The following is a 15,946-nucleotide window of genomic DNA, read 5'->3' as shown; positions in this document are numbered from 1 at the left end:
CCCTTTCACCCTGTTCCCTTTCTACCCCATAGTTTTTAAATGTCCAGGTTTCTACGTTTTCTAGGAAAAAAAAAAGGAAGAAGAAAGGGAAAAAAAAAAAAAAAAACTTGGACTTTAACCAGAAAGGAAATGCTATGAGAAAGTAAAATTCTAATTAGTTATAGATGAAAATTGGTCACAGATAATTACTCAACATTCCTTGGCTCATGCCTGGGAGGGCTTAAAAGATCTTTTTTTGTTGCTAGATATGTAAACATATATCTAGATATGCAGATAAACACACAGAGAAACTCACCGTCATTAACAGATCTTGCCAAGTGCAAGTGTTTAGAACAGAAATGAAAGGGAAATTTGTCATTCACAAGCTAGGAATGTTTGCATCGTGTGCTGTCAGGCCTCTTTTTTCTTTTTCTTTCCTTTTTTTTTTTTCACTTCGAACTTTTCCAAAACAAAAGAAAAGGTCAACGGGTTCAAACAGAATCATTTTAAACAGTGCCCTTCTAGAAAATTTGTGCTGAGTTGTACCTGCCCTTGGTGACATCTACCAGCTTGAGTATTTCTCCTTCAATTTGCATCTGTCATTTTCCTACCTGTGGGTTGAAGGGGTTGGAGACCCAGGTGAAGGGCCTAGAATAATCCAGAGAGAACGTGGAAAATCCGTGGTGAGTGGTGCTCCTGCTATCCTATGTAGAAGGAACTTTGCTACATTGTTTTGGGGATTTTTAGTGTGGGAGGGAATCCCATAGCTACCTAAAGTATTTTCCTCTTAATTCCTAGTAGAAATGGCTCAACATTGGCTACCAGCTGCTCAAGGCATGCTGAATGTCTTTGTGGAGCGTTTTTACAGAACAACACTCACTTCTAAGAAATTCTCAGTCTTCCTTGCTACCCATCACAGCTCTCTCATATTCATTCCCAGGCAGAACACACAAGAGAGAGTTAGTCTCTGAGGGCCTTCTGCCCTCTTTGTTGTTGTTTTCTAGCAGCCTTGTTTTATTGCCGTAGAAACCTCTCTCTGGTGCCCTGTGTGGCATGGGGACCTCACCTGCACTCAGTTCTGAAACTGCCCTTGCAGGCCCCTCACCCCCCCGTGCAGTTCAGAGGGACTGGGCCTCCGCTCCTTCCTCTCAGCACCCTCTCTCTCTCTCTTTCTCTCTAAAGCATTTATCTTGGTTATTTATTTGGCCGCCCCAGGTCTTAGCTGCGGCATGCAGGACCATCTTCGGTCTTCGTTGAGGCACATGGGATGGTTACTGTGGCATAGGAAGTCTTAGTTGTGGCATGCAGGATCTGGCTCCCTGGCCAGGGATTGAAACCGTGCCCCCTGCGTTGGGAGTGCAGAGTCTTAGCCACTGGACCACCAGGTAAGTTTCAGGAGCCTCTTTCAAGCGCTGTGGCAAATGTGTTTCATTTGTGCTACTGCAATTCCAACCCTCCAGTTACCTGGTTTCAACAAAACAGACCAAGACCCTCTTCTTGGGGGCATTTCATCTACAAATGGGTATTCTAATCAAGATCATCATTCCCACTTTCACAGGAAGAAACCAAGAAAAAGAGAGAGGTTCAACCCCAAAGGATACTCAGCTTATTGAGAACTGGACTTAGAATCCAAGTATCCTCAACAAGCTCTCAGAATAAGGAGAATAGAATGAGGATCTTAGGAATCATCTCCTCCAACCCAAAATTGTGTTGATGTAGAAACGCAGCCTCAGAGCAGGGCTGTGGTTCACACAGTCACACAGCTCATAGGGGCAGAGCTCAGACCAGAGCCCGGCTTCCCTAGGTCCCAGTTCATGGGGCCCTGTCCATGAGTGCCTGATGCTCGTGGCCCAAAATTCACTGGATCCCTCGTCTTCTCACTGTCCCACTGCCCTAGTCTGTTCAGACAGCTGTAATAACATATCAGAGACTGGGTAGCTTATCAGCAACAGTCTTATTTCTCACAGTTCTGGAAGGCCGAGATCGTGCATGTGCACTGCAGTACGCGGCATCTTTACTTGTGGCGTGTGAACTCTTATTTGCAGCGTATGGGACCTAGTTCCCTGACCAGGGGTCGAATCCAGGCCCCCTGCAGTGGGAGCATGGACTCTTAGCCACTGGACACCAGGGAATTCCCTGGAACCTCTTCTTTGATAAATGCACTGATCCCCTTCATGAAGCCTCTACTCTCATATCCCTGTCAGATTTCCAAGACCCCACCTCCTAATGCTGTCATCTTGGGGGTTAGGATCTCAGCATACAAATCTGGGTGAGGAGGGGACACAAACCCTCAGGCTGTAGTGACCTCCCTTACTTCCTTAACCACTAGGGATGTCATGGCCCGTTTTCCTAATTCTGTAAGCACATCTCCTCCGCTGCCTTCCCAGTCTCATCTTCCACAGACTCTTAGCACCAGACCTGCCCTGCACGGTCCTCTAACCTCCGCCTGGTCTGTTCTTGCCACAGATGTCAGGTCTTTGCCTCTGCCATTGCCATCGCACGTGCACTGGAATCTTCTCTGTTGTCTATTCAGAGCCTCACACTAAAAATTTCCCCCTCATCCCCTGCATCTTTAAGTTATCAAATCATTCTCTTCAGCATAGGAGTATGTTGTAATTTGTCCCATCTTAAAAAATAAAAAGAAAAGCTTTCTTGACTTCCTTTCCCCTCAACCCATTTTCTGTTCCCCTTTGTAGCAAATTATTGTTTTCCCTTGATTTTTCCTCCTCCCACCCTTTCTTGAACCACTGCTGTTTATAGTTCACGCCTAAATCTATACCACGAGGCCCTTTCAAGCCACCGTCTTGCCAGGTCCATGCTGTCCTCCTCTGCCTCTGCCTCTTGCCTGCGTTTGACGGACCGGTGCCTCCGTCCCTCTCCCCCCTCTCCCTCCTTCCCCCCTCCATCCTTGGAAGGCTTGTTCATGTGGCTTCTGCAGTTCCACCTTCTCCTCCTACCACACTGCACTGCTTCCTCCTCCCTCAGTCTCTAATGGATGGTGTGGCCCAGGACTCAGTCCTAGATCCTCTTCCCTTCTTTTTTTCATCTTTCATGGTGGCCTTGGTTCCTGTACTTAAATACAGTCTATTAATACATCTCCATTTTGGTATTATCCCCGAAGCCCAGATTTACATATCCAATTGTCTATTGGGTTTCTCCACATGGATATTTATAAGCCTATCAAATTTAACATGTCCAAATCTGGCCCCTTGCCACACCTGCCCTACCCACAGTCTTCCCCTCTCTCTCGGGTAACAACAGATCAAACCTTCAGATGCACAGGCCAAAACCTTGGCATCATCCTTCATTCTCCTCTCCCAAGCTTTACCTCCAATCCATCAGCAAAGCCTGTCAGTTCCACCTTCAAATGTTTTCATCTTAACACCTCTGCAGCCACCCCCTTGGTAGAGGGTAAAGAGAGTTCCCAGAGAAGGGAGGAGCATGAGCAGAAACCCCGAGACAGGGGAAGATGCAAGACTGGAGTTTCTCAGAAGGGGTGAAGGAGCGATTCTAGTGTCTGGGGAGCTGCCTGCCCCGTGGGCCCCATTATAAAATGGGGTTGAAGAGATCGCTAAGGGGATCTGAGCTCTGGCCACTGCCGAGGGGTCTGGCTGTCTGGAATGGATCTGGCCAGCTCTAGGGATGTGCATGACTTGGTTCATTGCATGTGCATTACGTCTACAGTGTATGTTGTGTGTGTGTGTGTGTGTGTGTGTGTGTGCGCGCGCGCGCGCGTGAGTGTTCATATGCACGTGTAAGTATGCATTTTCTCTCACTCTTGACATCTTTTCCTAGCGTCTGAGCCCTCCGTTTTACTGATATAGTTCCATGTCCAGTCTGCTGCTGGCAGATCCCCAGAAACCTCTGCTCATGACTTTAATCCTAGATGAAGCAGCCTTTTTGTTCACAGACCCTTGGAGTTCCCTGCATGGTTCTAGGCAGATATGACTTAAGCCTTGTGGGCTGTCACCCTGGGATAAGATAACCCTCTGAGCCCTTGGCCGCTTCTCTGCAGAGCCAGGAGTATCCACTGCTGCAGATCCAGACTCCTGCCCTTCTTTCCCACTCCCACCTCCCGTCCCCGCCCCCATCTCCCCCACCCCCACCTTCCCCATTTTCTCCTGAAATCAGGGTCTTCTGGAGACAGCGGTATTTGGGCACATGGCAGCAGCTGGGACAGGGGTCAAAGGCAAGTCAGACTCAGGCCACTGATGGATTCTGCTTTGTCCTTAACAACCGTGTTATTGGAGGAAAATTGGTCCAATGTGGAGTGCCAGAAAGTTCAAAAAGGGTTGTTTTAGGGTCTTTGTGCCTGTTTACTTTTCATACTGGAGTATTGAATCCTGGGCAAGCCCCAGGGCTGTCTAGAGCTGGACAGATGTCTTAGGACAGAGTCACCCACAAGGACAGACAGGGAGCTGAGAATGCCCTTGGGGGGTTTCTGAAGGGACAGACCCTTTTAGATCTGAAAGTGAAATAAGCATACATGGACAAAGCTAGTGGTGGTGATGGAATTCCAGTTGAGCTATTTCAAATCCTGAAAGATGATGCTGTGAAAGTGCTGCACTCAATACGCCAGCAAATTTGGAAAACTCAGCAGTGACCACAGGACTGGAAAAGGTCAGTTTTCATTCCAATCCCAAAGAAAGGCAATGCCAAAGAATGCTCAAACTACCACACAATTGCACTCATCTCACACGCTAGTAATGGAGAAGGCAATGGCACCCCACTCTGGTACTCTTGCCTGGAAAATCCCATGGACGGAGGAGCCTGGAAGGCTGCAGTCCATGGGGTCGCTGAGGGTCAGACACGACTGAGCAACTTCACTGTGACTTTTCACTTTATGCATTGGAGAAGGAAATGGCAACCCACTCCAGTGTTCTTGCCTAGAGAATCCCAGGGACGGCAGAGCCTGGTGGGTTGCTGTCTATGGCGTCACACAGGGTCGGATGCCACTGAAGCGACTTAGCAGCAGCAGTAGCAGCAGCACATGCTAGTAAAGTAATGCTCAAAATTCTCCAAGCCAGACTTCAGTAATACATCAACCATGAACTTCCAGATGTACAAGCCGGTTTTAGAAAAGGCAGAGGAACCAGAGATAAATTGCCAACATCTGCTGGATCATGGAAAAAGCAAGAGAATTCCAGAAAAACATCTATTTCTGCTTTATTGACTATGCCAAAGCCTTTGACTGTGTGGATCACAATAAACTGTGGAAAATTCTGAAAGAGATGGGAATACCAGCCTACCTGACCTGCCTCTTGAGAAACCTGTATGCAGGTCAGGAAGCAACAGTTAGAATTGGACATGGAACAATAGACTGGTTCCAAATAGGAAAAGGAGTATGTCAAGGCTGTATATTGTCACCCTGCTTATTTAACTTATATGCAGAGTACATCATGAGAAATGCTGGGCTGGAAGAAGCACAAGCTGGAATCAAGATCGCTGGGAGAAGTATCAATAACCTCAGATATGCAGATGACACCACCCTTATGGCAGAAAGTGAAGAGGAACTAAAAAGCTTCTTGATGAAAGTGAAAGAGGAGAGTGAAAAAGTTGGCTTAAAGCTCAACATTCAGAAAATGAAGATCATGGCATCTGGTCCCATCACTTCATGGGAAATAGATGGGGAAACAGTGGAAACAGGGTCAGACTTTATTTTTCTGGGCTCCAAAATCACTGTTGATGGTGATTGCAGCCATGAAATTCAAAGATGCTTACTCCTTGGAAGGAAAGTTATGACCAACCTAGATAGCATATTCAAAAGCAGAGACATTACTTTGCCAACAAAGATCCATCTAGTCAAGGCTATGGTTTTTCCAGTGGTTGTGTATGGGTGTGAGAGTTGGACTGTGAAAAAAGCTGAGCGCCGAAGAATTGATGCTTTTGAACTGTGGTGTTGGAGAAGACTCTTGAGAGTCCCCTGGACTGCAAGGAGATCCAACCAGTCCATCCTAAAGGAGATGAGTCCTGGGTGTTCATTGGAAGGACTGATGCTAAAGCTGAAACTCCAATACTTTGGCCACCTCATGCGAAGAGTTGACTCATTGGAAAAGACTCTGATGCTGGGAGGGATTGGGGGTAGGAGGAGAAGTGGACAACAGAGGATGAGATGGCTGGATGGCATCACTAACTTGATGGACATGAGTTTGAGTGAACTCCGGGAGTTGGTGATGGACAGGGAGGCCTTGTGTGCTGCAATTCATGGGGTCACAGAGTTGGACACGACTGAGTAACTGAACTAACTGACTGGGACAGCTCAGGTTTCTCCTCCCTCCCTGGCCTGGGGGCAGTGGTTTGCTGGGACCCTCAGAGCCTTCTTCTGAAACCAGAGGCCTTGGACAATAAGGCCAAGGACCACAGGGTTAGTTTCCTAGTCTGCTTTGACTCATTTTCTCCTGCAAATGCAAAATGAGTCAATACTCTGTGTATTTACTGGAAGGACTGATGCTGAGGTTGAAGTGCCAATATTTTGGCCACCTAATGTGAATAGCCAACTCATTGGAAAAGACTCTGATACTGGGAAGGATTGAGGACAGGAGGAAAAGGGGATGACAGAGGATGAGATAGTTGGATGGCATCATCAATTCAATGGACATAAGTTTGAGCAAACTCTAGGTGATAGCAGAGGACAGGGGAGCCTGGCGTGCTCCAGACCATGAAGTATCAAAAAGTTGGACATGACTTAGTGACTGAGCAACAACAACTCCTTGTTACTGGCTCTTTGCTAGAATTGTTGGGAGGCCTTCTGGTCAACCAAGAACCAAAGAGTTAAGGAAGCAGAATGGTGAAGGGATTCTGACACCGGTTTTGGTGTCAGAGAGACTTCTGTCAAAACCTTATCAGCTGTGTGAGTTTAGACAAGCTCCATAACCTCTCTGTCCCTCAGTTTCCTTGTGTAAGATACAGATAATAACAGTGTCGCTTTAAGGATAAAGTAAGATAATGCATTTAAGCACCTCCCACTGTACTTAGCACACTGTAAGGGCCTGGCATTGATAGCAAAAAAGGAAAGAAGGAAGAACAACAAGATAAAGAGATCATTATTGTCGCTTTGATTCCAAGATGAGTTGGTTATAGTGATAGTTCTCACCAAACACCCAGTGTCCCTGTAGATTTCCTGTCTTCTTTTGCGGTTAGGTGTGGCCATGTGACTAGTTCTGGCCAACAGACTGAGAGAAGTGATGTTAGTTACTAGGAGGTCAAGGAACTGAAGACCTGTTGTAGCTCCTCCCTCCCACTCCTCCCCACCATTCTGTGTTCTCTACAAGATGAAGCAAGTTTTTATGTGAGTGTGAAATCCATGTCTGTTGTGTTAATGCAATGAGATTTTGGAGTTCATTTGTTACTATTAATAGCTTTGCTGACCAATACAGTCATCTATGAAGGAGAAATAAATCTCCCCTATTTCTGACCTCCTGGGGTATCTAGCAATGATAATAATAAAAACAACAGTGGCTGTGCTGCTGCTGCTGCTAAGTCTCTTCAGTCGTGTCCGACTCTGTGCAACCCCATAGATGGCAGCCCACCAGGCTCGCCGTCCCTGGGATTCTCCAGGCAAGAACACTGGAGTGGGTTGCCATGTCCTTCTCCAATGCATGAAAGTGAAAAGTCAAAGAGAAGTCGCTCGGTCATTCCCAACTCTTCGCGACCCCATGGACTGGAGCCTACTGGGCTCCTCTGTCCATGGGATTTTCCAGGCAGGAGTACTGGAGTGGGGTGCCATCGCGTTCTCCACAGTGGCCGTAACAGCTGCCATTTAGCGAGCATTCGCGGTACACGGCAAAGCCCATTACAGATGCCTTCTTGGGTATCTCACAAGGTTCAAGTTTTGCTATTACATAATAATTGTGTTCCTAAAATAAACTTAAAGCTATTTTTTTTTTTAAAAAGGATTCTCTTAACTCAGTGGGGAAAAAACTGCTTAGGGCAAGAGTTTTAGACTAGGATGACAAAGTTGTTTCTCTTACAGAAATGTCAAAAGTAAAGGTTTTTAATTGCTATTAGGACATTTTGAAGTTACCTACTAAAAAGAACACATTTTCAAAACTGACAGACAGAAGTCAACCTAAATGTCATTGAGCAAATGCTGAATTCCATGGAAGACAAGATTCAGGTCAACTGGCTTCCAAACCATGAAATTAAATTGTGGCTTGGTCCAGGAGTGCTATTAAAAAGGAAGCACTGTTAGAGCGCAATAAAGCTGCTACCCACCTGTCCACCCCTCCCCACCCCCCACGCAGAATGTCTTTTTAGAGAAAGACATTATTAAAAAAGACGGAAATCCCAGTGGCAGAGAACAGCCAGTCACTAACCAAAGTGGCTCCTGGGTGTTGAAACGGGCGGCCAGCAGGCTTTCCTCTTAGGTATGCAGGGACGTGGCACCCCACTCCAGTACTCCTGCCTGGAAAATCCCATGGACGGAGGAGCCTGGAAGGCTGCAGTCCATGGGGTCACTAAGAGTCGGACACGACTGAACAACTTCACTTTCACTTTTCATTTTCATGCACTGGAGAAGGAAATGGCAACCCACTCCAGTGTTCTTGCCTAGAGAATCCCAGGGACAGGAGAGCCTGGTGGGCTGCCGTCTATGGGATCGCAGAGAGTCGGACACGACTGAAGCGACTTAGCGGCAGCAGCAGCAGTGCAGGGACCCTCTCTGATCCCAACAGGGCTATAAGCCAGCAGTCAGCACAGTTCAGGTTTCTTGCTGAACTGATCTGGTTACATCCAATTTGCATTATGAAATCTGCATAGCAAGAAAAAACCTGAACTTGATGTGGTGGGCAGGTGAGGAAACCAAGAAAATATGAGGCCATCAGTGGCTACAGTGAATATCTGTGGAAACAAGCCCTATTCAGGCTTCTCTGCTCTTGACTCTGCTGAGGAGTTCCCCTGATATATAGAGTGACATCTGTACATCCTCATGGATGAGAGTGCCACCTCCAAGTTGGGGTTTGAGGCCTCTGAATTTGGTTCTGCCCTTCTCGTGGGTTTTGCCCTTCTTGTAGGTTCTGCCAGGATGTCTCCCCCTCCACTGGGGGAGGCCTGGAGCTTCTGCTCCAAATAGCAAAGCCACTTTGGCCCTTGTTGGTGTTTTTGAAAACACCACAAGACCTGGAAACCATCCAGCCTGCCTAGGAAAGTGCCTGGAGAAGGGGATTCAATTGATTTCATTACTAAAGCCAACAGTCTTGTGACCTTTGGGAATTAGCACACTGACTTCCTTCCTCCCTCGGGCCTCAGCTGAGCAGCTGAACATTCCACACCTCTCGAAGAAACGGGAGGCATCCTGTGGCTGCTGAGCCAGCTTCCTTCTGGCCTGGAGGCCTCTCATCTATCTTGCACCCACTAAGAGGCTGCCCTGGCCCCTTCCTCTCCTGCCTTTCTGCCCAGTAGGTCAGTAGTGAGGCAGCTGACTTTGGAAGCTGAGTCTCCAAGAAGATTCTGGAAGCAGACAGACTCAAGCAATTAGATCTTCTGGGAGTCTTGTTTACCTGCAAACAGGATGATTCCCTTCACCCAGCCTAGAAAAGCTATTGATTTTTCAGGTTCCCTGAATTGACCATTCCCAGTTTATGACTTATTCATGAAATTCAAGAGGCCCTTACTAAAAGCTCCCTTGTATCCCTGGGGTTGTGTTGGCTCACAGTGGGTCACTGAGCAGACATTAGACATATTTCCCACTTAAGGACCTTTAGAACTTAATGGGAAGATGAGACCCACACACGAGGTAATAAGTCATGATAGTCTATAATGAGGGCTAAATTAAATACCATCATTATCCATGGTAGTTAAGAGCACAGGTTTGGCATTAGGTAAATGTGGGTTTAATCCCTGGCTCAGGATGATCCCCTGGAGGAGGAAATGGCAACCCACTCCAGTATCCTTGTCTGGAAAATCCCCTGGACATAGGAGCCTGGCGGGCTACAGTCCAAAGGATCAAAAAGAATCGGACACAACTGAGAGACCAAGTATACACATCTGTGTTCAAGTCCATCACCGTCATTTTGACTGAGTTTGGCTCTGGGCAGGTGGCTTAACCGTCTTAGGCCCTTGTTTTCATTATTATAGGGTGACCACTAGTACTATTCTTGAAGTTATTCTGTGGGGAGTTAAATGGACTGGACATGGGAAGCCCCTCGTACAGAGCCTGACTCGTGGTCTTAGTGTTATTACCAGCTACTGCCACTAGCTGTCAAAAGTATTTGAGGGATCCCAGTAGCTTAGAAATCCTGAATCTGAACACAGTCCCTTCTGTGTGATGGTCCTCTCATCTCTATTTTTTTTAGCACTAATTGGTCGTTTTGATTAATCAGTTACCCAAGTGGGAGCCCCTGGGGCCACTTTTAACCCCTTCACTCCTGTACCCCTCATATGCATTTACTCACAAAACCCCATGGTTGAGACCTCAGATCTTGCTCCTCCGCTCCAGTGTGACTCCTCCCCTTCCCCAGGGCCTCACACAGCCACAGCAATTACTCAGGAGCCCTCTTAATTGCTCGCCTTGCTTCTGATTCCACCCTCTTTCAAACCAGACTTACTGCTACTCAAGCTGCTGCTGCTAAGTCACTTCAGTCATGTCCGACTCTGTGCGACCCCATAGACGGCAGCCCACCAGGCTCCCCCGTCCCTGGGATTCTCCAGGCAAGAACACTGGAGTGGGTTGCCATTTCCTGGCTCCCCCGTCCCTGGGATTCTCCAGCCAAGAACACTGGAGTGGGTTGCCATTTCCTTCTCCAATGCATGAAAGTGAAAAGTGAAAGTGAAGTCGCTCAGTCGTGTCCGACTCTTAGAGACCTCATGGACTGCAGCCTACCAGGCTCCTCCATCCATGGGATTTTCCAGGCAAGAGTACTGGAGTGGGGTGCCATTGCCTTCTCCGTACTGCTCAAGAGAACTTGTTAAAATCCAAAACAGTTGGTCATTCCCTTGCTCAGACTCCGTCTGTGACTCCCCATGACTCTGAATACACAGCCAAGCCCAAGTCCTTTCTCATGATCCGCAGGAACCCTCATTGGTATGGCCTCTGCTTAGCCCTAGAGCATCACCACTTGTGTCTCTCGAGCCATCTAGTCCCTGCAGTGCAGCCCTGTTTCCCAAAGGTTGCTCTTCAGTCTCCTGGCCCTCCATGCACATACTGCTGTCAAAGCCTAGAACCCGTTGTCCCTGTCTCCTGAAGAGTCAAAATTATGCTTCAAACAGGCAAATAAGTAAACAAAAACTCCAGACCAGTTTCTTCAGGAAGCCTTCCTGTCCCAGGTCTGGGTTAGCTGCTCCTCCTCGTGTGCCCCCACGATAGCTTTGCTCACAAGATCGTGCTACAGAGTTTTGTTTCCATGTCAGTCTCCTTCGCTAGCATCTGACATTCTTCTTCATCTACATCTTATTCATGCAGATACAGGAAGGGACCGTATCTTAATCATCTTTGTATGTTCATATTGAAAAATGGCTGGGAAGATGGATGGGTGGATAGATGGATGGACGGATGGACAGACATAGGGGTAGAGGGTGGTTTTGTGAATGGATAAATTAGTGGTTGGATGGGTTTAATGGACAGACAAATGAAAGAATTCAATAATGTGGAAAAAATCTCTAATTAGATCTTACGCCCAGGTTCCTCCAAGAAGGCCATCAGTGATACCACAAAGCCAAGACTCTGTCTCTTGGGGCTTCACAGTTCAGGCTGAAAAACAGAATGACCTTGCAGCTGGCAGCCCGTGGACTTCTTGACCCTGATGCTCCGACTGTTCCAGCAGGAAAGCTGAAAAGGAGAGTTGATCTTACAGGAAGAGAAGACATCCAGATGGACTTGACTTATCACTGGCCAGGCCCATGTCTTGTCTGTTGACCTCCTCAGGCCTGCCCTCATGCGGGTCCCATTCGGTCCTTTTTTCCATGCAGGCATCACAGGTTTATTTCCAATTTGAACTGTGGCAGATTTCTACCTCTGGATCCAGGTGACAGAGCAGCAGATGGCGTGAGTGATGGAGGGCACGGAGGCCAATAGCCGCTGTCTGCAGCCCAGCGCTTATCTGTCCCTCTGGCAGGAGAAAGACCTGTTTCCCTCTGTTCATTTTCCTGTTCAGGAGCTGCTCTTAAAGCAGCCACGTGAGAAGTGCACCTTATGCAGCCTGGAGGCTTCATCAGCTCTTCAAGTAAGACCTTTCGGACCAACTAGGATCTCTAAATAAGAATGAATAAATCCCAGGATGGGATGAACTAGAAATGTATCAAGCGCCCCTCGATAACACAGAAACGGCGTGCGGCCCGCCCAAGCCAAAGCAGAAAGACCCTGAGGCTTTTAAAGGAAGGAGAGCCCAGCCCAACCGCCCTGGAATCCTCATTCAGGGTTTACGAAGCAGCAGGCAGCACACAATTGGCTAAATTTGGTTGTGTTTTTATTTTTGTCCGGCTGCAAATACCAGCAAAGAACTGAAAATGATTCCTTCCCTTCCTGGAGCCTCAGAGCCAAGCTGGTTTTATTTTTAGCTTCAACTCTGGTTTTGAGCTTTGAGCACACTCAATACCCTCCTTACTGCAGGCTGTGGTGGGCCAGATTTCAGGACTTTTGCCTGGATGGGAGCATTGGCTGTCTGGGTGTAACTCTCACCAGGCTTTGTGCAGCTGTGGATGTAGAGGAGGGTTCCAGACAGACCTACCTGGAGGCCCACTGCTGGCCTCGGGGACCCAAGAGCATCCTTCTCAGGGAGGGGAGTGTCCTCAGGGCGGATGGTGGTCTGGGCAGGGGCGGAGGAGGTGGCCACCCTGGATGAAAGGAAGCAGAGCCAAAAAGACAAGAAGGGGAGAAAAGGGTGGGAGTGGGGGGAAGGGAGCTGTTACTGATAGAGAGGCTTCCAATAACCCCAGTGGTTTAGAACCAGGCTCTGGAGGCAGACCTCTGGGGTCAACATCCTGCCTCCGCGATTTCCTATCACAGTGGCCTTGCAGAATGGGCTTCACCTCTCCATTTGTTGACATCCTTTATCTATCTATCTGTCTGGCTTCCCTGGTAGCCCAGCTGATAAAGAATCTGCCTGCAATGGAGGAGTCCTCGCTTCGGGATAGCTGGGTTGGGAAGATTCGCTGGAGAAGGGATAAGCTACTCACTCCAGTATTCTTGGGCTTCCCTGGTGGCTCAGCTGGTAAATAATCCGCCTGCAATGTGGGAGACCTGAGTTTGAACCCTGGATTGGGAAGATCTCCTGGAGAAGGGGAGGGCTACCCACTCCAGTATTCTGGCCTGGAGAAGTCCACAGAGTCTTTCTGTTTATTTATTGTTGACTGCGTGCAGGCTTACTCTAGGTGCTTAAAGTCGGGGCTGCTCTCAAGTCGCAGTGTGTGGGCTTTTCGCTGCAGGGGCTTTTCTTTTTGCAGCTCATGGGCTTAGGTGTCTTGTAGCATGTGGAGTCTTCCTCGAGCAGGGATCAAACCTGTGTCCTGTGCATTGGCAGGTGGATTCTTAACCACTGGGCCACCAGGGAAGTTCCTTGATATCCTTTATCCATAAGACGCTGGTGGTAATGACCCCAGTCTCTGAGCTGCACTACCCCAGATCCTACCCTTCCAGCACGTAGTGCAGTGTCTCACACAGAGTTATAAAGCAGCTCATTTCGATGATGCCGTGCGCTCACTGCAGTGCTAGATGCTTTTACTTACAGCTCATTTCGATGATGCCATGCGCTCACCGCAGTGCTAGATGCTTTTACTTACACTGTGTCAAGCTTTACTCTAACCTACTGAGTAGAGTTATTTTGCAGGTGGAAAACTGAGGCTTAAGTAGCGAGGTAACTTCCCCAAGGTCCTATGGCAAGAACACAATACAGCCAGACCTGAACCTAGTCTGGCTGATCCCAGAGTCAAAGCACCACACCTTCTCCGGGACCAGTGCTCTTCCGTGTTCAGTTCAGTTCAGTGGCTCAGTTATGTCTGACTCTTTTCAACCCCATGGACTGTGGCACACCAGGCTTCCCTGTCCATCACCATCTCCTGGAGCTTGTTCAAACTCATGTCCATTGAGTTGATGACGCCATCCAACCGTCTCATCCTCTGTTGTCCCCTTCTCCAGCCTTCAACCTTTCCCAGCATCTAGGTCTTTTCCAATGAGTCAGCTCTTCGCATCAGGTGGCCAAAGTATTGAAGTTTCAGCTTCAGCATCAGTCTTTCTAGTGGATATTCAGTACTAATTTCCTTTAGTATTGACTGGTGTTGGTCTCCTTGCAGTCCAAGAGACTCTCAAGAGTCTTCTCCAACACCACAGTTCAAAAGCATCAATTTTTTCTTTGCTCAGCTTTCTTCATAGTCCAGCTTTCACATCCAGACATGACTACTGGAAAAAACAGAGCTTTGATTAGATGGACCTTTGTTAGCAAAGTAGTGTCTCTGCTTTTTAATATGCTGTCTAGTTTGGTCATAGCTTTTCTCCCAAGGAGCAAGTGTCTTTTAATTTCATGGCTGCAGTGATTTTGGAGCCCCCCAAAATAAAGTCTGTCACTGTTTCCATTGTTTCCCATCTATTTGCCATGAAGTGATGGGACCGTATGCCATGATGTTAGTTCTCTGAATGTTGAATTTAAGCCAACTTTTTCGCTCTCCTCTTTCTCTTTCATCAAGAGGCTCTTTAGTTCTTCTTCGCTTTCTGCCATAAGGGTTGTGTCATCTGTATATCTGAGGTTATTGATATTTCTCCCAGTAATCTTGATTCCAGTTTGTGCTTCATCCAGCCCAGCATTTCATATGATGTACTCTGCATATAAGTTAAATAAGCAGGGTGACAATATACAACCTTGACAATATACTGCTTTTCCTATTTGGAACCAATCTGTTGTTCCATGTCCAGTTCTAACTGTTGCTTCTTGACCTGCATACAGATTTCTCAGGAGGCAGGTCAGGTGATCTGGTATTCCCATGTCTTGAAGAATTTTCCACAGTGTGTTGTGAGCCACACAGTCAAAGGCTTTGGTGTAGTCAGTAAAGCAGAAGTAGATGTTTTTCTGGAACTCTTGCTTTTTTGATGATCCAGCGGATGTTGGCAATTTGATCTCTGGTTTCTCTACCTTGTCTAAATCCAGGTTGCACATCTGAAAGTTCATGGTTCACGTACTGTTGAAGCCTGGCTTAGAGAATATTGAGCATTACTTTGCTAGCATGTGAGATGAGTGCAATTGTGCGGTAGTTTGAGCATTCTTTGACATTGCCTTCCTTTGGGATTGGAATGAAAACTGACCTTTCCCAGTCCTGTGGCCACTGCTGAGTTTTCCAAATTTGCTGGCATATTGAATGCAGCACTTTCAAAGCATCATCTTTTAGGATATGAAATAGCTCAACTGGAATTCCATCACCTCCACTAGCATTGTTCGTAGTGATGCTTCCTAAGGCCGACTTGACTTCACATTCCAGGATATCTGGCTGTAGGTGAGTGATCACACCACTGTGATTATCTGGGTCATGAAGCTCTTTTTTGTACAGTTCTTCTGTGTATTCTTGCCACCTCTTCTTAATATCTTCTGCTTCTGTTAGGTCCCTACCATTTCTGTCCTTTATTGAGCCCATCTTTGCATGAAATGTTCCCTTGGTATCTCTAATTTTCTTGAAGAGATCTCTAATTTTTCCCATTCTAATGTTTTTCTCTATTCTTTGCATTGATCACCAATTAAGGCTTTCTTATCTCTCCTTGCTATTCTTTGGAACTGTGTATTCAAATGGGTATATCTTTCCTTTTCTCCTTTGCCTTTAGCTTCTCTTCTTCTCTCAGCTATTTGTAAGGCCTCCTCAGACAACCATTTTGCCTTTTTACACTTCTTTTTCTTGGGAATGGTCTTGATCACTGCCTCCTGTACAGTGTCACGAACCTCTGTCCATAGTTCTTCAGGTACTCTCTGTCAGATCTAATCCCTTGAATCTGTTTGTCATTTCCACTGTATAATCATAAGGGATTTGAGTTAAGTCATACCTGAATGGTCTAATG

General features: G+C 47.1%; 1 protein-coding gene across 4 annotated transcripts in view; it reads left to right on the top strand.

Annotated features, from left to right (window-relative positions):
- The window catches only part of SLIT3 (slit guidance ligand 3), a 758,707-nt gene that overhangs the window by 150,297 nt on the left and 592,464 nt on the right, over nt 1-15,946 (top strand). The gene's annotated exons all lie outside the window — the stretch shown is intronic.

The sequence above is a fragment of the Bos taurus genome, chromosome 20 (assembly GCF_002263795.3).
Source record: "Bos taurus isolate L1 Dominette 01449 registration number 42190680 breed Hereford chromosome 20, ARS-UCD2.0, whole genome shotgun sequence".
NCBI classification, from domain to species: Eukaryota; Metazoa; Chordata; class Mammalia; order Artiodactyla; family Bovidae; genus Bos; species Bos taurus.
This window is presented reverse-complemented; position numbering and strand designations above follow the sequence as displayed.